We start from the raw sequence: 25421 nt of genomic DNA, 5'->3' as shown, positions 1-25421 counted from the left end.
GCTCAAGGCAAAAAATATATAATGGGTTTAAAGACAAGTGTTTCATATGTAACATTCAGGAAAACTGGGTGAATTTCTGCCCATAGTATTGAGTTCGGGAACAATCAGGAAAGAACTTCTAAGAGTTAAAAAATTGCCATGCCCTGGACCTTTACTCGCATCATGGAGTAAATTGAGGTGAGAAATGCATCATAAACTTGCTTAAAACTTTATGCGATTAAGCAAGCCTTTTCTATCGAGATGGTGGCAGTTTCCTTCACACATCGCTATCAATCATAGTAGCATCCTGGTTACTGCTTGAACTGATTACCTGGTGCCTTTCCAATTGTATCAAACGCGATTTCTATATTTTTGCATTCTATAATTTATATCGAACGCTTTATTCAATTATAAATTGTACTGGACCACTCTTCATGTGTAAGAGATCCAGCTATTTCATGAAAAAATATCCAGAAAGTACTAGTACATATCTGAGAAAAGAAATAGTTGTGAGGTTGTGGTGCCAAAAATGGGTAGGCACTGAACCTGGATTTTTTTTGAAAATTAATGGAAATCACGGAATATCAGGGAATGTTTATTCCTGCACAGTTGTACAGTGTTGACACACAGAAACATTGTGCGACATACAGTTTTCTACACATCAATAATAGCTAATGGTATTGCCGAAGACGTCATTCACATGATTTATTTCTCCCGTACAATATAACGATAAAGCGAAAGAGTTCAAACAGGTTCTGAATTATTTTATATGCATAGCGAAAATTAAGCAAACACGGTCCTAAAGCGACCATTTCGCTCGATTTATCAACTTAGTTCCGCGGCGAATAACGCTCCCCGCCAAACAACCATTGCCATGCGAAGCTAATCTATCTTTTCACGAAAATTGAAGCGTGTAGAATCAGTAATCGCACATGCTACACTAATCGCAGACAACTCTATCGCGCAGACGCGAAAGGTTACACATGTGTTAATAAAATATAATAATCAAATAATTACCGATCTGAGATCGATCGACTGAATTGCACCGCGGCGGCGCGGAGAGACGACGTGTAATGGTGCAAGAAAGTAGCATCGGACAACAAGTGAAACGGTTTCACCGTGGAACTGATTTGTCCGACCGAAGCGTGGCGGGTTGGGATTTTCCTTTACGCCTTCTGCAGGTACATGCGAGATTCGATTCACGAGAGGCAAAATAAAGTCCAGTGAAAACGTGCGCCATCTTTGCGGTCATAACAGACGCTACCAGCAACAATTGATCCGATGATCCGTGAAATCTTATTTAACGGTAGGCGCTTTTCTTGGGCCTTTTTTATGATCGATTCAATGTGTCCAAGATGGACTGTACACTGAATGGTACAAGGCGGTGTGCGGTGTGACGAGACTTTGATAAAGGAATCAATAATTATCGGAACTTCGAAGCAAATCACTCAATTATCGATGACGGAGTGAAGGTGCTTCCAGGAGTGGATGGAAGCTTGAACAATGCTTTGGTTTGTGGCATTTTTTCTTAGTTTGATCATCAAACTGAGAAACAGGGCTACAACGCAAACCAGAGCATTAACCAAGCTTTGTTTTTTTTTCTGGAAAAGGGGATGTCTAAGATTCAAAATATTAGAGGGGGCACCCGGGTTTGAACCGGGGACCTCTCGATCTGCAGTCGAATGCTCTACCACTGAGCTATACCCCCTTACTTATTTATAACTCTGAAACACCCGGTGACACCAGTAGAATACGCTGAAGTATGACGCACAGAATGGGAAACAATCAGACTAAATGCGTGCGTTGCTTTCCGCTTTCATGTTAGTAGTACATACCTACATGACCACATCAACTCAAAACTGCTTGTTTGTAAACCTTATCTAAAAATAGCGTGAGTAGAGAATTTTGTTTTTGCTTCCCCAGAAGTAGAATGAACCGCCGACTTTGTCAACAGTATTTAGTTGTGAGTGGCACTGCCGGACATTACACTCAGCAACAACTGCGATGTGCGAAAGTTTACACGCATGTTCACAGTGTTCGTATATATATAAAAAAAAAACTTCAATAATCAGTGAGATTTGATTACTACAGCAGGGCTACCGGTTTTGAATGCCGAAAGAGTGTGCCAATATCGGCAAATCAAAAAAAAGCCAACTCCCACTGAATCTCTCAATGAATTAACGCCTACGCGCTCTGGACGATTCCCGCGACTGGCAAGATAGTGACCGCGCTCTTTTGTGCTCTGTGAGGTCAGCTCTCATTAAGGAGCCATACTTTATCGCAGTCGAGCATCTGATTATTTAGACGACTTTAATGAGAATGTGATAAAAAGTGAACCGCGCAACCCTTATGCTTAAAACTTTTGAAAATGGTGGATGAGGAGTGATAGCTTTAAACATTTGCTCTGTCAATAGCTGTAAGCTAATCATGGTTTGCTATACCCAACAAAAAAAATAATTTTAATATTACATCCAAGAGGATGCACTTCAATTCATGTCGAAAATCTCATGTAATTTTTATGGCCACAAAAAATAAACATATGCAGTAAAAGCAGCATAATGTCAGTTCATGCACTGTATTAATGATTATTTTGACCTTTTTGACAAGTGATAGGGGAAATGGCTCTAATGTTGGCCTATGGATCTAAGATTGGGCCCATCGCTAAAAATCTGCTATTTATCAATTTTATCTAGAAGAACGCGTTATTGCGACGTTACTAATGGATATTTTTGGTCGCCATTGAAAATTTAGTCGATTGCTGAATTTATGTATGGGCCCAAATTGAGGGCATTAAGGCCGACATTACATCCATTTCCCATTTTTTTTAATAATGCGTTTATTTTTCCATGCTCATTTGCTGTAGCTTTGCGGAGCCAATATTCATTGATTAGATTACAAAATTACTTAAAACTAACGTTAGTAGAGGGGGGGGGGGCGATTACTCGCGGCTGTCTCGAGGTTACGGGTAACAAATTTTAACAAATGGATGGCAGGGTAGGGATTGTGAACACAAGGTTTGGAGAGCAATGTGCTCTTGATCTCGAACTAAGCGACACTCTGATGAAAATCCATATCCTCTATTACACCATATTTTTGACACGATTGAAGTGCATCAACTTTGATGAGTTATCAAAATTATTTTTTGCTATGTTTATATTCAATTTTCATACTGCCGTACTCTAACGGAACTATCTACATATTCTCTTCTAAGGCCATTCTCTAGATAATAAATTATCATGCTGAAGCTTCATGTGAGTTTTGGGATGTTTGTGAAGTTGCGCCTTCATAATTGCCCAGAATTTTTCAATTGGGCGAAGTTCCGATGAATTTGGCGGGTTCATATTTTTTGACACATAATTGATGAATCTACGTTACGGTCGGCCAGCAGATGGAAATGATGTAAAAATGATAATGACGTTTTGCTAGCTGTCAAATCGTATGGAATATTTTTTAGTACATCATCACTTTTATGGTTTTGGATTTCAAACCTAGGTGTCGCATGCACTGGTGCAGTTTCGCGTAGATTCATCAATTGACTCCGTTGGTTCGGTACCACTGCAACACGTTTAGATCGTAGTGGCAGGATGCTATATCAAGCCAAAACAGAGTTGATCTTTTGTGCTTCCTTATGAATGGCAAGAGACGCTTCTTAAGGCACTCTTCCGTGTGATTGTTCCGGAAGTGATGAAGGGAGCGCTTATTTCACCACATCCGCAAATCGCCTGTTAGATCAGGAACTTCTTTGCAAATTTTGATAATTTCTTCTTTCGAACTTCCTCCGGAACATCGAAATAAGACTTGGCAAGGAAATATTGCCCAGGAAGTTGACGGAAGTCGGCCTTGACGTAAGTTTCGTCATCTATCACGATGCAACACAATTTTGGTGAGCAACAGTGTTCAGTTTCCAGGAGATGTCCGAAAAAATTTCCGGGGATTTTTTGAATTAACTCCTGAAGGCAGCAGAAAAAAAACTTCCAGCGAAAAAAATAAAGACGCTTTTCTGGAGGAAGTTTGAAGAAAGTTCTATGAAAAATCAGAAAAACATCCCGGGGACTTCCAAGACAAATATTGAGAAACTTCCTGCGAAAATTTAACTTACCATTCGGGAAAAAAATCCGATGAACATCCAGAGGAAGCCAGAAAAGCTTCGGAAATCGGAAGCAAATTCCAGGAGTAGCCCTTTTCAGGGGATGCCAGAAGAAGCTCGTAAAAAATTTAACTTATGGAGAAACGTCCAGAGGAAGGCGACAGAACCTTCTTGGGAGAATTCGATAGATACTTCTGGTATAAGTTTAATTTTACTTCCTGGAGAAGACGAAGGAAGTGTCGGATGCCAGAGAGCTTACGGAACAGTCGTAAGAAACTTCAAGGTGGGGGAAAAATCCGGAAGATAGGGATTTCTGGGGGATATTAACACAATATTCCCTGAAGTTCCTTACATATTCTAATGACCCAGAAGTTTTTTACTGATATTCATAAAATATCCCTGAAGACCTCACAATATCCCTGAAGTTTATGAAACATTCCTGAAATGCACTCCCATAATTCATCAGAACGCCTTGAATGTTCTTGTAATTTTCCTGAAGTTAATGGGGCTATTTAGAAGTTCTCTATACATTCTAGAGGTACTCGGAGCTTCAATGAAACTATGGGAAAATATCTAATCTTCTCTGGACTTTCTTGAAGATTTTGGAACTTCCCTAGCAGCACATTTATCGAACAACGGTTCAGGCAATTCAGTCATAATCAAGTAGCTGCAACTTTCTGCCACAGCTTTGTGCTGCTGGGTTTTTAAGTGCTGTCACAACTTTCTTGAAATTAATGGAACATCAGCATTTAAGTTTTGTGATCTTGAAGATTTTATTTTTATTTTTAGAAGTTCTCGAAACTGTCATTAAAAAGTACGAAACTTTCTTAAATTGTTATCTCAAGTTTCTAATAACTCATGTAACTTACCTTACGTTTCCAAACAATTTTTTAACCTCTCGGAACTTTGCTGATGTTTTCGGAAATTCCCTGAGCTTCTTGAAACTCCTTTAAAGTTTCAGTTATATCCTTAAAATTAATTGATCTGTACTGATGTTCACTGAGCTTCCTAAATTTCTACCAATTCTGCTGAAACAAATGGAACTGTCCTAAAAACGATTTAATTTCCCTGAACTTCTTTGGACTTACGAAGTTTTTGAAGTTTTATGGACTTTTCTGAAATTTCCAGGTTCTCGAATTTTAACAGAAATTAATGTAACTGTCCGGAGAGTATCGAAGAGTGCTGTGGTTGTAGATGGAAGCGAAAAAATTTCAAGCGTATTTTTTTTTATTTTGCGTTGTTCCGGAAATTTTTAACAGTAAAGTGATCAATCTTTAAAATTTGTCGAACCTCTTAACGGAATCCCTTTATGGTGTTGAGTACTTGGCACTGATGAAGTCTGCAAGTAGTAGATGAAATACGCGTATCTGTCAAAAGGTTAGCAATTATAACGAAATTTAAAGGAAGTAAACCAACACACTCAAAAGCTCTTTAGTAAAGTGATATTGTTTTTTCAGAGTCAACCATAAAATCAATTGGTTGCTAAGTATAATTACTGTTGATTGCGCCCCGTCGGAAACTAAGTCACCTGTGCCCCTATTCGACGCTGTACCACTGTGCACCACACCCAGCGCTGAACAAGGGATTGGAAACGTCACAAAAAAGGTCAACAGCTGCGGTGCAGGAGAAAAGGATCAATAAGGTGGCCATTGTATTGAAGTGAACGTAAACAAGTGAACTTGATTCCTCTACTGAGATTATTTACTACTAAATAAACAGTTAATTAGCCTAACTTAAAGCTAAATTTGTAAAATTTTAAAGTCTAGAGTAGTGCTTAAAAAAAATACAAGAAACTAAATCTAGGTAAGGACAGAAGAAAGGAAGAAAAGTGAAGTTGTCTTAAGCTATTGTATACTATACTAAATCTAGAAAAAGGAGGTCGAGAAGCGCTGAGAAATAGGCAAATGAAGTCCGGTTAATGTGAATTATCACAGTATTCCCAGGTGAAAAGTTTTTTTTTAATACTATTTAAATCTACTTATATGGTAAAACACTCAACACATATTATGTACACCTACACAGATCGTTAGCTCCAGGACATACGAACGCTATAATTGTTGTGAGAGAGTAGTACGAGATTAGAAACACTTAAAGTAAGTCAAAACATAACCTGTAGGATCGTATTGTTTATACCCAAGGTTTTTTCCGCAGGAATTTTATAATTTTCTTTCTCTTCGTGAATAAATTGATGAAATTTGGTTCCTAGTTTCGCTGACTCCGCAACAATTACCATACTGTACTGATATGCATTGATAATCAATAGCCTATAGTTACCGTGAATGAACTTGAATATCTTAGGATCAATCTTCTCCCTAGCGGGGTACTTCAGGGATCCATCAGGATTTAGCTGCTTAATAAATCGTGGCGTCGGTTTCCCGGTACAGCTCATTTCTTTAAGCCTATCGGTCCCATAGAAAAATATTTCTAAATTAGCAACAAAAAGGCTGTCGGTCGTGGACTCATTGTTCATTTCCACAATCTGCTTGTATGTAATGTTTACACCTTGTTCCGTCGTGAACCTTATCTGGAATAAAGAAATATTTTTTGTTAGTTTCATTCCAAGTAGTGTTTTCAATTTTAGCTTACCGTTGGAATTTTCTGGCGATCCTTTAGATCTTGCAGCTCGCGGGAAAGGGATAGCGCCAGATCGTCGGTCTGAGCTTTGGCTAGCTCGGCCTCTTCAGCTCTCTTTCGAAGTCTTTTTATTTCCTTGCCTGCGGCCTTGACCTTTTTTTCAGCCTCTTGAAACATTTCCTTAGCTAGTGGCACACAGCTTGTTTGGTGGTAAAATTTCGGCATCCAAGATGGAAACATGATCCAGAATATTCACCAATATAGCTTGGGATGCTTCGTTATTGGTTGAGTATGGGACAACAGTCTTTGAAGGGCCAGCCAATGCATCTGCCACATATGCGCGATTACATTCACTGTCACGCGTTGGTTCCAAAAGCACCACATTCATTTCTTCTTGGTCATTCAGTTTTAAAGCGACTTCAAGCGCCTGCGCTTCTTCTGGTGATGAACGGATGGACAGGTTTAGGACACAATTTTGCATCGTGGCATTCGGTTTGAGTTTTAAATTTTTGTCCTGGATCTCATTACCGTGACTTCCACCTTCATCAGTCTGAAATCCCTCTATGTTTTGAAATATATCTGCTGTTCATCCTCAAACGCCAGGGGCTCTTGCGATTCTGGATATGGAGATTCATTGGTATGGAGATCATCAGCCGCAACAAAAGTGTATCCCGCTCGAGTAAAATGCTCTCCTTGACTTGGAAGCTTTTTGAGCTGAAAAAAATAAAACATTGGAGTTGAAGCAATAATAACATTGGTTTTCTCTTCAGAAGTGCTAGTCTTCCAGGAAATGTGGAGCGGTCAATGCGGAAGTCCTGTATATCGTGGGTCAGATTGGAAAACACCACAAACGATATTCAATTGTATTCTCTTTCTGCACAACAACAAAACGTAGGACAATGGTGCACATTATACGTAGAACGAGAGTAAAATCACAATTATTTTTCACAATTTACTTATTCCTGAATGGTTGCCGAATTCAATGTTTGTGCTGAATAGGCGTTGGGATTCTCGTTTTCCAACGCGTTACGACGCGATCCACCTGTAAATGAAACACAACGTATTCTTTTGGGCACAAAAAGCCGAGGGGGCGACACATCTAAATCTCAATTTTAGATGCTCAAAAAATCTCACACTAGCGAATCAATCTTCGAAAAATCTTCTTGTATTTCTCTTGCATCGCGCATCATTTTTTGCAGGAAATCTTCAGAATCGTCATTAATATTCTTTCTATCTACTCAGCGTGCGAACAGCTAGCCACAGTACAACACAATCTTTCCTGCAGCTTAGATTAGTTTTATGGTTTTAAAAGTAAATAATTAACACGAATTTTTATTGCCGCTTTTATCAGCGTGTATGTTTTGTAATTATTTGCATTAAAATTGACGAATTGTCGTTAATGGTTTTCTTTATTGGCGTTGACGGTGACTCTGTTACTCTTTACTCCTACGGAAAATCCCGTACGCATTCGTCAGACTGTGCGTGAAACATGGCGGTCTATCTCTTCACTCCATCGAAAATTCCAATTCTTCAACGGTGCCGTCAACACAAATTGTTATGTTGCAACGAGATTTCATGATTTGTTTTAATTTGGTTCAAGTCGAAATAAAATCTAGAAAATGAAGCAATCCCGTGCTCCTCGAATGAGTAAACTGTTTCTATATCTATTGAAGAAGACATTTTTAAAAAGTCGTGCACAAATGACACAATGCAAATGATAAAACTTGACGAAACCATTCATAAATACATTCAAATCCATTGTAATAATTCAAGCTACTTCTGTAAGCTGAAGTTTTGTTCTCTTATAGATTAAATATTGCTGTATGTGCTGCCTTATAGTAATAAATATTGTAAATTGAACATTGTGATTATTTTTATTTTGTTCCCATCACAAAACAAAACTGAATCATAACCCATCATAGTCGAACCATACATTAATCACTTAGTATATGATGAATAGTTTCACAAAAACTATAGCGAAACTTCAACTACAATAGTAAAATCATAATTTACAGTTTGTAAATGGTAAATAATAGTTCTTCAGTGTGAAAATAAAAATTATTAACATACCATAACATTAAAATGTATAGTTATCACATTACTTAAAGTTTGCGTATGGTTTCAACCATTACAAAAATGATTTTTGTTCATGCGGGACGCCTTCCGTTGGATCGTGATGTAGGTACCGAATCTTTCTTCTTTTTGAATCCTTGAAATTTCAGCAGCTTCCGAATGACGGTGGTGGTGGAAGCTGCAATTCCTTATAATTGATTGCTTTCAACAGGCAAAAAAAACAAAACAACGATTCCTCGTTCACAAGCAAAAGATATTTTCACTAGGTATCGATCCGAGTTTCAATCCTCTACTTGATCCACCATGAAAAGTTTTTCGGTTTGGAGTTGGAAAACCACCGGCTTGCTGGGATTAGGATACAAATTGCCGTGAAATTTTGTAGAGCAAAACAAAAACAACAACGAGTACCATGTTATGATTATTCGTTTCGGTAACATTAGGTCACACGCACAGGCATTGTTTATGAGCAGTTCCACCTTTGATTGACAGAGTCGCTGTTATTAGTGACGTTTGACATTTGTATGGGAGAAGGGAACAGTTGCCAGTCTTCTTGATTTGTAGTCTTCGCTTAAACACTCCACATTTTTCTTTCTCCATTTTCTTGCATTGGACGCGGTCTCCACTAACATCCTCCGATGATGAAACACACATAATTGTAAGCGAATCTTACATCCCCCGGTTGGGTGTATAAACACATAAATCAGCACGTCTCTAATAGGAAAGTTAATTAATTATATTCTATATTTTGATGCGCGTGAATTCCTCTCCATAACATATCGTTTCTGTAATTTCTAGGCTTACTTAAGTACAATATAAAAAAACTCCATTTGGCATATGGTCCAACAATAAACAGCTTCCAACTGTTTCCCAATCAAAACAACCGATAAGCAAAACATTGGATTTCCCGCAGAAAAACTCGTACCATCTGAGTTCCGTACCTACAGATGTTTGATTTAGATTGCTGATTCCTTCCCATCCGATTGAATCCAAAAATGCTGCTGCTGCATACGTATCGCTTCAACCGAAAACCACCAAAGGGGTGATTTGAATGTTGTGATTGGAAGTGATAGCGCAAATCAAAATATCCTCTCGATCAATACCTACATCAAAGCAATTCGTACCCACGCCAAATGGGTAACATAGTACCAACAGCAACAGTAAAGAATCTAAAATGTACAAATCATCCAAGGTTGGGATGTGTGTTGTTAGTCATGAGTGTTGTGCACAACAACGCAGCAAAATCTTCACCGCACGAATGTCTCGGGCAGCTATGTGGAATTTGTTATCTACCATCTTTTCACTTTTGGTATGTTTTTTTTTTGTTTAGTTGGGAAGCAATGGAGATTGCACTTGGGCCAGCCTTGTGCCAGTTTGCCATTGGGGAACCACAGGATGGTGCTCCATTCATACATGGAAAGACAGCGCGGAAAAGCTCGTAAAATGTTCTAAGAAACGATCCATTGTGTTGTTTTCATGGTGCTTCCGATTGGGCCCGCAAAGACAAGTTAGAGTTAGTTGAGGCTGCTTAATTATTTTAAATAGTTTCTATGTGGCAGCACGAAATGGTCACCCGCAGTAATGCGTGTCGAACGGTCGTAAAGATCATTCAATTGGCAAGACCTTTCCCAGAGTAACTGTGCTTGCTCCCACCGGATATGGATCGTTTATCATTTCAGACCTATTACGCTACAACCAGATGAGCAGTTATTTGTCGATAGAGATCGATTTGGTATCTCGATTGAACTTTGGAGAGGTGATGACTAATTTCTACTTGTTGTAGTTCACGGCAAATATCTTATTACCTGGCTCAATATCATGGTGCACCAAACTAGCGACTTTTAAATAGTGCTACAGTTCAATTGGCAAATTAAGTTGGAGGCCTCAAAAGCATTAAAATTTATTGACACATGGTAAATGCTGGTACATATGCATCTAGAGTCATGATACCCCTTTTACATAATCAAATCGAATCGAAAACGGAAGCAGAGGTTATTCAGAATAATCCAAGAGAAAAAAAAACCATACCATCGAAATTCGATACTGCTACATAAACCGACATGATAAGATATAAAAACCAGATTGACACAGTCGACGAGGGTCCAAGAATGCACCTCAAACGGAATATGGATGAGAAAACAAACGGTGAAGACTCGAAACGTGCCCGATTCCAAGCATCTTTAGGATAAAATATGTGACATTCGGCTTTATTAGCCTCGAATCGGGTTCTCCGCTGCAGCTCTGGGAAATTGCTTCCTTCGGAACCGCACACTCCATCCATTTCTTCTCTCCTCAATTTAATCGCTTAACCGCAACCGAAAACAAAACGGTAGTATTTCAACAGTTTTATTGATATTAACATATTATGTTGTTTAGTGAGCGGCTTTATCGTCTTGTCACATGTTTTTTTAAAAGCGCAGATAACAGCGAAAGTTGGACAATCAGGCTCACGCGATCATGGTGGTAGGTACATGTGATTCCCGTCGAGGTAAGTTCCCATAATGTGCCATCGATCGTCCTACTGACTGATGATGGCAGAATGGTAAGGTGAGCGAATCATTAATCATTCTCGTTGCCAAATCTGCCATCGATTCCCGTCTAAACGATGATGTACGGATCTTCATCTTCGGAAAGGCAAGCAACTCAATTTCTTTGTGGCTATGAAGCAATGTTCGATCAGTCACGCTGTGTTGTACAAAGAATCATAAACCTGATGACCGATGATGATCAAATCAATCAAATTTTGGCTTCGCAGTTGTGTTTTGTGTTTGCTGTATTGGAATGGGAAACTTTTGGGCTTGAAGGTTGCATGCTTTTGTCAATTTTAGACCAAATATGGTAATAAACAGTGGCGTAACATGGATAAATCCTAGGCTTTCTCAATTTGGCAATTTTCGAGTACTTTTCAAAAGAGACCAATGTAACAATTCCGTCATATTGAGAAGAACTAAGTTGAAGTTCGATAGATTATTTGTTAAGGTGATACGGCACGTCATGCAACAATGGCTGTCACCACAATCATTAACGTTTTTTGGTATGCGTACGAAAGACATCTTCCTGCCTAATAGTAAATTACTAATAACACACGTTAAAAAATGGGCCAGAATGGTATAAATAAAATCTGGATACACATTTAAACACTTTTCCACCAAAATATTGCCAATTCATTCACGCATTCGTAAAAAATGCATTAATAAGATCGATCAGTCAATTTTGTTCTGCTCACGGCACAAACTTTCAATACCTGTTTTCACTAGCTTTTACTTCTCAGAACCACACTAAAAACAAATACAAATTTCCTAGGGGCATCTCACTCTAAACTTTATATTTCTCGCGTTATACTCAGAAAGTTCTTACAAGTACCTACCCAAGCAACACAGAAAACATCGTCAATTATTTTACTTTTTTTTTAGTTGCCCCGAAATCTCTTAAATGGTACGAGAAATACATCTTGATACTAAACTGTTTAAAGTATGTTGCTTGATTTACTTTAGGTCAAAATAATGAAACCTAACTGTTTTAATGTACTGCTTGGATGACCTCTCAAATTATGCATCAAATGGGAGGAGCAAACATGTTACACTCAAATTTGTATGAAGTTATATGCTACGTGATATTGTATGAAACACTTGAGCAACAAATCTAACTTGTGTTGTATTTGTTTATTGAGAATTCAAAAAAACATTAAGTTTTTTGAAACTTGGTTGCAACAGAGTGTGAATGATATGTTTTTTGTATCTGTTGATCAACTGTTTTGAGATGTTAGTAAAGAGTTAACGAACCAAGATGTGATTAAGAACCTATTTGCAATCTCGCTATGAATCTTTAAGTTTTCAAACCTCGTTTTGCAACCAACTGGGTCAAGTTGTTACTGTAAAGGTTTGTTGCGACCATCTAGTATCTTCCATGGCTCAAATATGTCATGTCGCTTTGATTTTGTAAAACAATTTTGGACTACATTGACAAAAGCAAATAAATCGTAATGCATGGGCTTACATCTGCACAGGAAATAGGACTAGCAATTAACAATGGTGAGGAAGATCACGACGAGGACGATAAGATCACAGACGGCGGAGGATAGTGGTAACTAACGTGAACTAAAGCAAAAACGATAGCCACAAAAGCGAAATAAATTTATTTGAACTCCATAAATCAAAAATATTTTCAATCGTTCAAGCCATAGATTATACAAATAATGATAAACACAACTGGAAAAGACACCGCGAAGCCGTCCGGATGGGTCCTGGTGACACATTTTCACCATCTCCAGCTCTTAGGCTAAATATCAGCAGATCCGTTGCGCATTCCAAAGGGATCCTCGACTGCAGCTATCAATTAGCACCGGCGAACGAGAATGCGGCAGCTCCCTTGCTAGCAGCATTTCAATCAGCGGAAAAGTTGAACGCCGTCGGAGGTGATGTTGCAGCGGTTCCGAAAAGTCTTGTAGCTTATATTTGCCGGAACTGCTGGCGAACTGGAAACTGCACCAGCGGGCGATTGTTAGAACTAGAGGATCCTAACGCCGAAATTGATTGCTCCTAATGGAAGAGCTGCACCGATCTCGCATCACTCGATGCCGCATTGCTACTGAAAAGTGACGTTTAAAGCACGCACATACTAAACTAACTCTATGATTGTTCAAACTACGCATTTGCTACTTATCTTCAACATAACTGGGACATGGATACCATCGATAATACGTAATGGTGCCGCTTTGTTGACAAACCGTTGCGGTGTTGTTGCAGTTTAATAAGAAACATTAAGTTTAATATTCATTCATCTGCAACGCATAAAACACTTGTTATAAACTTTCATGATGTCTTGAAAAATAGCAACCTTATTGTAACGTACTATTTTACATTTTAGTAACAGCTCAGTGACTTAAATTATATCTGGATGAAACGTACACTACCGGCCAAATTCATGTTGCTATAATGAAGAATGTTCACAAATATTCCAAACGTGTAAAAATGAATCAATTCAGAATTTTTTACTTGATATTGGTTATATGTGAGCGTTTTCATTCGTTAAAGGTGCAGAATAATAAAGAACTCAATAAGATCAACTTTATTTTCTAATGGTGTAATGTTGTTGTTGATTTGTACTTTTTCGGAATTTCGATAGAAGGCTTTGCATTATAATCACGAGTTATTTTTTTAAAGCTGAGTGAGTAATGGCTTGATGACGAAAAAAAGTTACGGTTTGTGTAATCAAAAAAAAAAAAAAATTGCTTTGATTCTCCATTCATACAATGAGTCAAATCACCATGGTAATTGATGCGAATCTATTTAAATTGGAATCTACGGTAATGAGGACATTTATTGAAATTACCGCAAAAAAGGATCTAGATTTCACCAGTCCGGTTCCAGACTATGACTCCTTTGGGATTCACACTTCCAGAGCTGGTGTCACACCACCTGATCAAAAATATTAAATTTAGTCTTTGTAAAGATACTATTTTCGAACAGCCAGAGCGCTGTAAAATGGAAGTTTGAATCCAGAGCGTTTGAAGATATAAATCTAAGCGTCAAAATATCGATCCCATACTCCAATTGTTGGAAAGTGTGTGCCCTGTAATATTATGATCGATCAACCGGTCAAAAAGCAAGCATTTTTGAACAAACCTGAAATTGATGCTACGCAGCAACTAGCTGGTATATTTTTTGAAGTTGCATTTTTACATTTATTTATTTATTTATTTGTTCGTGTTAAACAATAGTTCACTTAAATTCATCCAGCTTTCTCTAAGTACAATATGAATGAGCATATAAATAGACTTACATAAATGGTTCAAGTTTTCTCATGACGTTTTTGAATGCCGCATACAGTGCACCACAACCAACTACTTTGCAGCTTCCATTTTCTTCTTTTTTATGAACATTTACGTGTAAATTAATTTATTCAGACAGCATCGTAAAAATATGGGCTCAAAACCATACAAAACCCACCTTTCTGTTTTGTTGGGAGTCCAACTTTTTGCATGATGCATTTTAAAACATGTTTATGCTAATTTTTTATCTTTGGAAACAAATGATTTTTTGAGGATTATATCTTTTTCAAATAGCTTGGTGTCATCCACAAGTTATGTAATAGAATAGGGGGAGCGTGGAAGTCTAGAAATTTCTTACTAATATTTTTCGGGATTATTAAATTATCAGATGTTATGAAGATATTTTACACTTGCAAGATACAAGAAGAAATCGTAAAGTATGTGCTTGACACATGAAACCGGTAAACTTAGCTAAATTGACAGATTTTATGTGTCAAACACATACATTAAAACTCGTTCTTGTAACGAAGAAGTACAAAATATCATAAATAAATTGATTTCATAATTCTGAAAAACAACTTTATATAGAGTTGGTTGGAAATGCTAACATGAAGCTTTAGTGTGAAAATTTATTAGCTAGAGAATGATCTTTTAGGAAAGGGTAGGTGGGTAGTTCCGTTAGAGTACAGCAGTACGAAAATTGAATAGAAGTTGAAAATGAGCGAAGGGCCATTAATGCGACAGTATAAAGTCAAACGCGCATCTTTTGCCTAACCCGTACGATGTACGCAGAACTTTTTATAGCAAAATAATGGCCGCAACCCTGCCGTTGGTTATTAAATTTTTTTTAAACAAAATTTTGAGTTTTAAGAACTCATCTTCATGTTAATTTTGTTCGGTTAGAGTGAAACCCAACATTAATCATAGACACAAACAAACAAATATTATTGTACTGGAAATTCTAACCCGCAATGTACACAACTATAATGCTGGTCGGAATATTGGCAGCCATATGTAATCCACCGCAAATAAATATATTAATTTTTTTTTCAATTTATTCACGATTATTCACACCATATTATCATAAAAACATGAAACACTTATAACAGCTGTAATCTTTCCAAAAGATTGAATTTAATTTTTTTTGCGAAGTAAATTTTTTTAATTCTATTAATTTTTGAGCTGCAAATTTGGGCATCAATTTGTAAACTTCGATAAGGCGCGTATAATTAATCGAAGTAAAATGTTTCAATTCACCATAAAACTTTATGCGCTTGAAAAAAACGGATTAGTAATAAGTTTTTTAAAGTCATTAATTTCATATGTTTATTCAGATGACTTCTTCTACGATTGTCATCTCTGATTTTTCAGTACACATAAAAACATCAGTATTCTTTTTCCGCATCACCACACAAATAATCCAAAACATATACAAATGTGGTTAATCAGAATGTAGTTAACATGTATTCGAAAACATCACTGTACTGTTTTAAATTTGTCAGTAAAACATTACAGTTAAGTCAGTCCAAACCTCATTTGCAACATGGGTCATCAAAAAAGAATGTTGCATGCAACTGATTTGCAACTCCTTTGGCAACAAACATAAGTTGCAAAGAGACTCCACCTTCTGCGCTTTTTAAGGTACAATGAAGTTTTATATGTGATGCGTTGTCCATAATTTAGACCTTCATTTAGTCACACTATGGTTGTTGTTATTCGCTGGGAAACAAATGGTGTTGCTTGGGTAGAATACGTGGAAATACTTAAAAATACTTAACCTATATTTTGCATTAGGTTGTTACCACCGTTGCTAAACACATTTTAATTGTTTAATTATCGAATATCGCCAAGGATTTTGTGTGAATATTTGAAAACTGCAGTGTTAATATTTTAAGCTTTAAATGAAATTTTCCATGTTTCTTTTTATTTTGTAGGCATCAAGATATGGTCTTCGAATAAGAGAAGATCATTACAAAAACGATTCACCTATAAATTAAAGTGGAGAAGCATCGTCAACGATGGAAAAAAAAATAGCCCCTGAATATTTCTCCAATTTAGAAACGAATTGCATCATTTTCGCATTGTACCTGCACTATTAAATATATCACACTATGATGCGCATTTAGCATGATCCGTTCGACATGTTACAGGAAGAAGTCAGGTTGACAATCATGGAACCCTTCCCCTCGTTGTTCGTTTGGTTTTATCGATCGTTGCGTGATAAGATTAGGTACTTTTCGACCGTTATGATTTGGCCATGTAACACAGACTCTTAGCACTATCGAATCTGAGCAAGAAGTTGTGAAGGTTTTCCACACCATTCGCATTGTACTTGTTACCGAGCTTGTGGCATCTGGAAAGTCGCATCTTGTAGCTTCGCACCGAACGTGTTTATTCTGCCGTAAAGTTCCATAATTCTGCGCAGGCCTAATTCCGGGCTGTTTTGAAAATTTCTAAAATAATTAGAAATTGCAGATAATTTGAATTGAATTGAACGTGATGGTAGGCATTAACCACTTGTGCAAGGTAAAAATATAAATTTAAATAAAACTGAAAAATACTGCAAAATTTTTGGAAAATGCACGGAATTAGGTGCTGCGCTGAATTATGGCACTTTGCCGTACATAGTACACATGAACTACAATACAATATGAACTGCATTTCCTCGGATTCGAAACCGTCAATTCAGATGAGAAACCATTATTAGAGCTGAGCATGATGGCTTATCAATCTGCTATGTGTTGATGTGTCGAATCCATTTTTTCATTAGTTCTATCAGCTAACAGCAACGATTGTAAAACATAAATTTAATCAATTTATTTTAATACATGACATGTAAATAAACTAGTATCGATTGTTGAAACTTTTAAATAAAAACAACCAACCAACCAATCAACTTATTTTACGTGTCGCGTTCTGGAACGATCGAGCTGTAAAAGTCTCGCATGAAACGCTTTGATTCAACCGGGATAATCTATTTGCCACTACGGATCAGAATGATAACGACTAGTTTTTGAAATCCTCAATCACCAGCACCTTGTCGTTGATGGTTCCAATTACTAAAACTGGGAAATTTATGTTCAAATGAAAACATCGACTACTAGCAAAATGCTACTTAAACGACTTTACCAGTCTAAAGTAACTCCGTTTTCCGATGTATGTTCCCCGAAAAGCGTATTGCAATCAGTACAATTTCCTACTGTAAAAGGTTCGCTTCATCGTCATAGGTCGACAGGCAAATGCGCTGCGTAACCCTGGTCAGTATTGTAAGCGGTCACCATAGTCGACACATTTTCTGTGATAATCGACTGCCTTTGCTTGCGACACTTGCCTTAAACTAATGAGTAAGGAAAATTACGAGCCCTGCTAACGCTCGGCTCAGCTTCCTCTCTGCAGTTGTCATCAACTGCGTAAGCGATCAAATGACAGTACCAAACTAAAATGTCATAAGACAGGCTCGACACTGTCGCCGAAGACTGAGCTGTTGATGTTGTGCTTGTGTGAATTCTGAAAATAGCAAGCAACGATGTCCTAGAAATAACATTTCTCATCAGAAATGGTTCAATTTACACCAAATTGACGAATTAGAATAAAATCAAACATGTCATATGATACCTAGTTATTTGATAATTTTCTTTTTGCTCGAATGTTGTTCTACCGTTTGTTTTGTGTAAGAGAGACGACGGTAGAGCAAGAGAGTATGAATACAAACAGACTGTCGTGCACGACAACCAAGCGAGTGCAGTAAAAAACGTCAACCGTTACAACCCTGGCCCTGGTATCGTTGACCTGTATAGGCATAGCTAAGAACTTATTCTTCTCCATACTTGCACAGCTTGTGCTAGCACTATTGGTTACATTCTGAAGTCTGCCATGTCAATCAACGGTTCCTTATTTTCTTGAGAATCTGGGACAGCTCTGTAGAGGAGTCCAAATTCATGATAGCGCACTGGAAAGTCTGCTCAAAACTAGAGAGGTTCTAGAACCTCTATACTCTAAATCATCAGTAATTCGAATAACACACGATTTTTTTTACACTATTAGATAAGCATAATCGAAATACATATACCAATTATCACGATTTTATTGCAATTAAAATAGATTCAAACAAGAATTAATTCCATTTCATAAGTGACGAAAACTATAAAATTGACGAGGCTTACAACAACAAACAACAAAAATAGCAACCGGTAGCTACGATGGAAGTTATGCAAAATTAAAAATACTTAAAAATACTTAAGAATACTTATGAGAGAATTAAACATATTTAATGTAAACTAGTACTAACGTTTAGAGTGGGATGCCCCTAGCATTTTTCTACAAGCACTTTCAAGTTAATTCACTTTTGAAGACGTTCTTCTTCTTCTTCTTCTTCTTCTTCTTCGCATTTTAAAGTGCATATTAGCTTATTGCGTGCTCTCAACTTAGTGTTCTAAATGCACTTCCACACAGTTACTAATTGAAAGCTTTCGATGCCAATACCAATGCTTGAATTCGTATATTGTGTGGCAACCATAATGATACTCTATGTCCAGGGAAGTCGAGAAAATTTCCAACCCGAAAAGATTCCCTCGGAATCGAACCCGCCGCCTCCTGCTTGGTAATACCGTGCCTTTACTGACTAGGCTATGGGCCCCACTTTTGAAGACATTATTTGCTTAAAAAATATAATTTGTATCGTTCAAAACGCGAGCCACGAATAATTTTCTACGATGAATCTGTTTTGTTTACCTTTTTTTATACCGCATAACGATGATGCGTGTTCGAATCATCTATCATATTGTCGATTTAATAGAAACAAAGTGTGAAAAACCAAGGGGGAGGACGGCTTTAATCCGAGTGTCTCTTTAGCTGAGAGTTACTCAGAGTTACTCTGATTTGCTCTGATCTGCATCGGAAAAAAACAAGGCATATCTCGCGTAACATTTGAAAAGGGCATATAATCAAAATGTAAGCAAATCGGTTTTTGATACCTTTCTATAGCACCGCTTGATTGCTACCAATCGTGTAGGTATGTTCCGCATAACCGGTAAAAATCATTATAAATAACTAGATTTTCAAAACGGCCGATCACAAAAATTTTTCGAGTCATTTATTGGCCCGCACGCTAAAACGGCCAACCATGTATTAAATATTTGGATATTGTGTACTGAACTGTAGAAATGCTAACAAAAAACTTAGATGTTCTTATAAAGGAATAGAAGTAGGCAGATTATTTACAATCTATTTTCTGGTTTGTTTATATTTTGGTTGTAGGCCCTTTTAAAATGTTACGTGAAATAGGAATTAAAATGATTAAAAAGTCCGAGAAAAAGGCAGAGAATATTTACAATCCATTTTTTGGTTTGATTTATAATAAAAACTTACTGTCCGCTTTCCGGTTTGCTTGCCCGCATAAATGCGAACCATTACTTGACCTTACCGAAAATAGTTAAAAATTGTTTATAATCCCTGCTAAACTTTAACTGAAATGGTTATGGAACTTTACATGAACGTTTGTGTGATAAAGTTTTAACGTTATGTATTATGGTTTTTTGGAGTTAAAACTGTATCACATAAACGTTAACGTAAAGTTTCATAACCATTTCAGTTAAAGTTTAGCAGTGATTATAAACAATTTTTAACCAACGGGTAGAACTGCAACATGAGTGTGACTCCGACGATAAGGAAACATTATTCTGTATCCCGATGTTTGATTCACATGTTATGATTCAAGATAGTTAAAGTCAACAACAGTGAAATATAAGTCTTCTGGTGCTGTTCATCACTTTCAAAACAAACGAGGTGAAACCTTAGACGAACCTTAAACCCGAATTGTTGTCTAGAAATAAATAAGACATTTTGGAAAAATCCACTAGCAATGAGAGAAAGATTCGCTCAGAGAGCAAAAGAGTTTCTCAGAGTAACTCTAGAATGCTCCCCTAGGAAAAAAAAACAATGCATTTATTGCTATTAAATGTGCTTACACTGTGTTCAATTAAGAAACCATCACTCATAAATGTTATAAAAATCTTATAGCTATGCTAATATATAATAAATTACAATTTTACCGCATTCCATATAGTTGCAGAGAAAAATCAAGGCCTACTTTGATCGAATTCACACAGCAATCAATTTTACAGATGACCAGCTTCTATGTCAATGTCTATGTTCATAGTTGCAGAAAAACATCAAGGCCTACACTGCCCAGAAAAGCATATAGCAAGCCGAGAAAAACGCTGCTGAAAATGTATTTCTCCGAAGACTCTTATGGATGGGATAACCTTCACGAAATAGAAATCAATTATTTTATTCATATGTTTCACTTATACATTTTTGCCAAACATCAGCCTTACACATTCCATAAGACAAACCACAAAGGTCCTATAAGAATGCATAAAAGGTATGTGTGACTGCTTATACATTTCATTTGACACATGATCTTCATTAACTTTTTGCAAGGCATCTGCTTATTAGTTGACTTATACATTTTATGAATCATCAACAATAGAAATTTGCCAAAAAGTATAAGGAGTTTCCATCCGTGTTGTTTCGCTATTTGTTACAATGTGTTCTAAACAAAACATGTAACTTTTAGTGCACAGTGTAAAATGCTGGTAGTGTGCAATCGCTTATAATGGATAACTCATTTCTGATAAAAGTCCATATGGGTCTGTTATGCTTTAATGCGTAGCACATTGATCAAATTTACGCAGCAATCAATTTTACGGATATTCCGCATTTTTCGGCGGGTCATCTGATTACTAAAGAGGCTGAATTTATGAAAAGACGACATGTCAAAATTGGAACAATCGATTATCTGTCAGTCATAGGAAAAGTTATTCCAATCGAGCAGAAGACCTGTCAAATGGATAAGATATCACCTCGCCAATTCAGTCTCTTTCCTGATAACCACTCGGAGCCAATGACAAGCTAATATATAAAAAAATCACCATTTTTCTTCAGAGAATAATCAAGGCCTTCTTTGATCAAAAATGCATAATAATCGAAATTAAGGTTGATCCGGATCACGGACGGCCTTCCGTTGGACACTAAGTATTTAGAACCAGGTTGTGGGTTGCACTAGCCATATATGCCTGTTGCTGTGGCTCGGAATAATACCGCAACCACTTGGCCATTCTTTTCCACTTTATAGCAGACCATAATTTTGAACCTTTTTCTACTTACTGTGAAAATGTCAGCCAATTTCATGGTGAAACAAAAAAGTTATACCGATGCAATCATTGCTATTCGTATGCCTGTTCGGGAAAATAAAAACGGCACAAAGCGCGTTAGGCCCTCCCCAAAAGTAAGGCAGATCAGGTGGTGTTCATTTGAAACGCTAGTGACCTTTTCGGGGTTAACTCTGATTCACATCCGGTCTTGAGCCAAGGTGGTCAAAATACTCCAAAGGTTCTACATTTTCTACTCGAGGAAAATCGATCAACTACAGCGTCACCTACAGCCGCGAATGTGAAAGTTACTCGTTCCCTCATACATTTTTTCGGTTTTCCCCATACACACTTCAAAGGGTTGCCGTGAACCAAATGACTTCAAATTTTGGCAGGGTTTTCTGACCCCCAAACTTCCATTCCAGGGGGTAGCGTTTGAAATTCCAGACTTGACCTATTTTGAAACACTCTACTGCGGAAAGTAGGGTTACGGTATGTAATGTGGGTCTAGTCCTTTCATTCGGCCTATCACGCAAATAAATAATTAATTAAGGAATATTACACAAAAAATAAGGAAAATATTGATCACTGATGATTGATAAATGTGTACCACACACAAATCAATTTATATCACAACATTTCAATACATTTTCAGCTCTCGTAAGTAATACATTGGTTGAGAATATCACTCTGTTCGGAGTTTTTAGCCGCCATGACTTCTAAGGTTAAGATGGGAAGGTTGCACTGACGATCATCAAATGGCCTGATTATGGCATTTATTGAATGGAATTACCTGATAATACACACTAGACGTAAAACTCACAGTTACTGTTTGAATATTTTATGTTTATTTTAATTGTTTAACAACGTTTTCACAAGTAAATCATGGACCCAACTTTAGGGACACATTTCTTTTCTATGTTCCTAACTTTGGCCCATGAAATTCATTTGACAGCATATAGCAATAAGAGTAACGTCAACAATGTGGTTTGCATTTGGATGATAAGGAACGAACAGGAAGGGAGATTTTTTCTGCCAAATCTGTATAATGAACATCACAATGTTTTGATTTAGATATTCTGCGGTCGAAAGACGATAAGCGAAATTTTTAATTTTTAATTTTTAACTTGAGTGATTTAATGTAGTTTTCGTAAAATTTTCTCTAAGAAATGTTTTGAGGAATGAAGAGTATTAAGTTAACAGTGATAGTGATAAAAAAAATACATAAGAAAACGTTACCAAGAGCGTTTTTTTTTGAGAATCAAACAGGATAGGACGAAGTTGCATCCATAAATAGACCCAATTTGGGGACAATAGACCGATATTACATACATTTCCCTGGTGAGTTTTTGTCTTAAAAAAAGTAAGTTTTTCAACTTTTTGCGGTTCCTGATAGCAAACGACATGATAAGCATATCTAAGCATACCATTTAGCAGTAGAATATCGTTTGCAGGTAAATTAATTGATGAGTTATGATTAAAAACGTAATCTATGGCTGCATATTAGACCGAGGTTAGGGACGTATACCCTACTGAATTCATAACAATTCGGAATCACTTCGGAAAAAACTGAACCACTTCAGAAATGTCCGGAATTACATCGGAAAGCACTGAATCACTTCAGAAGTGTACTAAATCTCTTCGAAAAGTGCTAAACCATTTTGAACATATTCGGAGTCAATTTGAGTTTGTACTGATTCATATCGAAAATTAGAATCACTTTATAAAAATTCGAAATCACTTCTAAAAGAACTGAATCAACCCAGAAATATTCGGACTCAATTTGAAAAGTATTGATTCACTTCAGAAAAGCTCTAAATCACTTCGAAAAGTACTGATTTACTAAAGGGCGAACACGAAATTATTGCGACACCGAAAATGTCATGCCAATTTTCTTATAATGTTTAGAACCAAACCAAAATTTTAGGGTAGTTTTATACATATATTTACTTCAAAAATCAAAAGAAAAGTTAATCGATGGAGCCTTGAGTGTAAAATTGAACACATTTTCGCTTGATGCCCTCCATCAAAGTCTTTACAGTGTCATCCGGTACCAGTTTCTCAGTTTTTTTTTTCCATTTTCTTAACATGTGCTTCTCGTCTTTGACTGTCTTCTTGCTCTTCCGAAGTTAACGCTTCATTATTGCCCAGTACTGCTCCACCGGGCGCAGCTCCGGACAGTTTGGCGGATTCATGTCCTTTGGAACAAAATGGACAGAATTGGCTTCATACCACTCCAGGACACTTTTAGAATAGTGGCATGATGCCAAATCTGGCCAAAATAGCGGAGCTTCGTTGTGCTGCTGCAAGAACGGCAAAAGGCGCTTCTCGAGGCACTCAGATTTGTAGATCTCGCCATTTACTGTGCCCTTTGCCACGAAAGGCTCACTCCTCAGTCCGCAAGAGCAGATGGCCTGCCAAATGAGATATTTGGAGGCGAACTTCGACATTTTCTTCTTCTTAAATTTGTCGTCCACATCGAACTTGCTCTTGCCGGTGAAAAACTCCAACCCCGGAATTTCCTTAAAATCGGCTTTTATATACGTTTCGTCGTCCATCACACAGCAGCCATATTTTGTCAGCATCTTCTTGTAGAGCTTCCGTGCCCGAGTTTTAGCCGTCCATTGTTGCCGCTCATCGCGGTTTGGGAAGATCTGTACCTTGTATGTATGTAGTCCAGCTCTCTTCTTTGCATTCTGGACGTAGCTCTACGACATGCTGATCTTTTTAGCCAAATCACGGTTCGAGACGTTGGGATTTGCTTTAATCATCCGCTTCACCTTTCCCTCCGTCTTTTTGTTCTCCGGTCCCGGTTTTCTTCCAGCTCCTTTGCCGTGGTCTAACGTCAACCGCTCCTGGAACCGCTTCAACACTCTGGAGACGGTTGAATGGTGAATGTTCAACATCTTTCCCAACTGCCGGTGCGACAGGTCAGGAAATTCCAGGTGTTTGGAAAGAATTTGTTCTCTCAACTCGCGTTGGTTCACCTCCATTTTCGTTGAATCGAAAAACACGACTTTGAGTTTGACAGCATACACAATACACATCAGTGAGAAAGTGTGCAAAATTTGGTTGATTTTTACCCAATGGTAAAAAAGTTATGCCCTGTTGAATGTGTCGCAATAATTTCGTGTTCGCCCTTTAATGCAAATTTTTGAATCACTTCGGAAAGTACTGAATCACTTCATAAAACATCGGAATCACTTCTAAAAAACTGAATCACTTCAGAAACGTTCAGAATCACTTCGCAAAGTATTGAATCGCTTCAGACAAGTTCTTCCATTTAGTGAATTTTCATTTAAATTTGACAAAAAAAAACTATTCTTCTAGATTTATTTCTAACAGACAAGGAATCAATTTTGACAGACACCTTTTCGACAATTGATCGACCAACAACAGAGGGATTTTCGAACATTATAATTTATTTTCGAAGTGTCAAATTTAATTGAAATTTCTTCAGATGGAACACAGCCTTAATCACTTCGGAGCGATCTGAAGCACTTCATAACAATCCGTACCCTTCTAAAAGAACTGAATCACTTCTGAAATGTTCTGAATCAGTTAGGAATGTATTGAACCATTTCAGAAAAGTTCTAAAACACTTCGGAAAATGCTGAATTACTTTTGAAAAATTCGGAATAGCTTCGGAAAGTACTTTTTTTTCTGGATTTGAGCTCCGTCGATCTTTTTTTCCGTTCTGAGCACCAATGCCACCGACGCCGTTCCCTCACTTGGACCCTACCTATCGACCTATCAACTCTTGGACCGGGGACCGACGACTTTACTTCCC

The 25421-nt window shown here is 37.4% G+C and overlaps 1 protein-coding gene and 2 non-coding genes across 3 annotated transcripts in view; 2 read left to right on the top strand and 1 right to left on the bottom strand.

The window, feature by feature from the left end:
• Nucleotides 1-25421, top strand: part of LOC135705750 (LIM/homeobox protein Awh-like) — a 99896-nt gene that overhangs the window by 25675 nt on the left and 48800 nt on the right. The gene's annotated exons all lie outside the window — the stretch shown is intronic.
• TRNAC-GCA (transfer RNA cysteine (anticodon GCA)) lies at nt 1616-1687 on the bottom strand. The gene has a single exon. It is a non-coding gene; the product is annotated as a tRNA-Cys (tRNA).
• Nucleotides 17808-17905, top strand: LOC135708668 (U12 minor spliceosomal RNA). The gene has a single exon (XR_010518308.1). It is a non-coding gene; the product is annotated as a U12 minor spliceosomal RNA (small nuclear RNA).

Source organism: Ochlerotatus camptorhynchus, unplaced genomic scaffold, assembly GCF_037179485.1.
Source record: "Ochlerotatus camptorhynchus isolate MF236.1 unplaced genomic scaffold, CSIRO-AGI_Acam_v1.1 ptg000002l, whole genome shotgun sequence".
Lineage (NCBI taxonomy): Eukaryota > Metazoa > Arthropoda > Insecta > Diptera > Culicidae > Ochlerotatus > Ochlerotatus camptorhynchus.
Note: the sequence above shows the minus strand (reverse complement) of the source record. Positions and strands in the feature narration are given on the sequence as shown.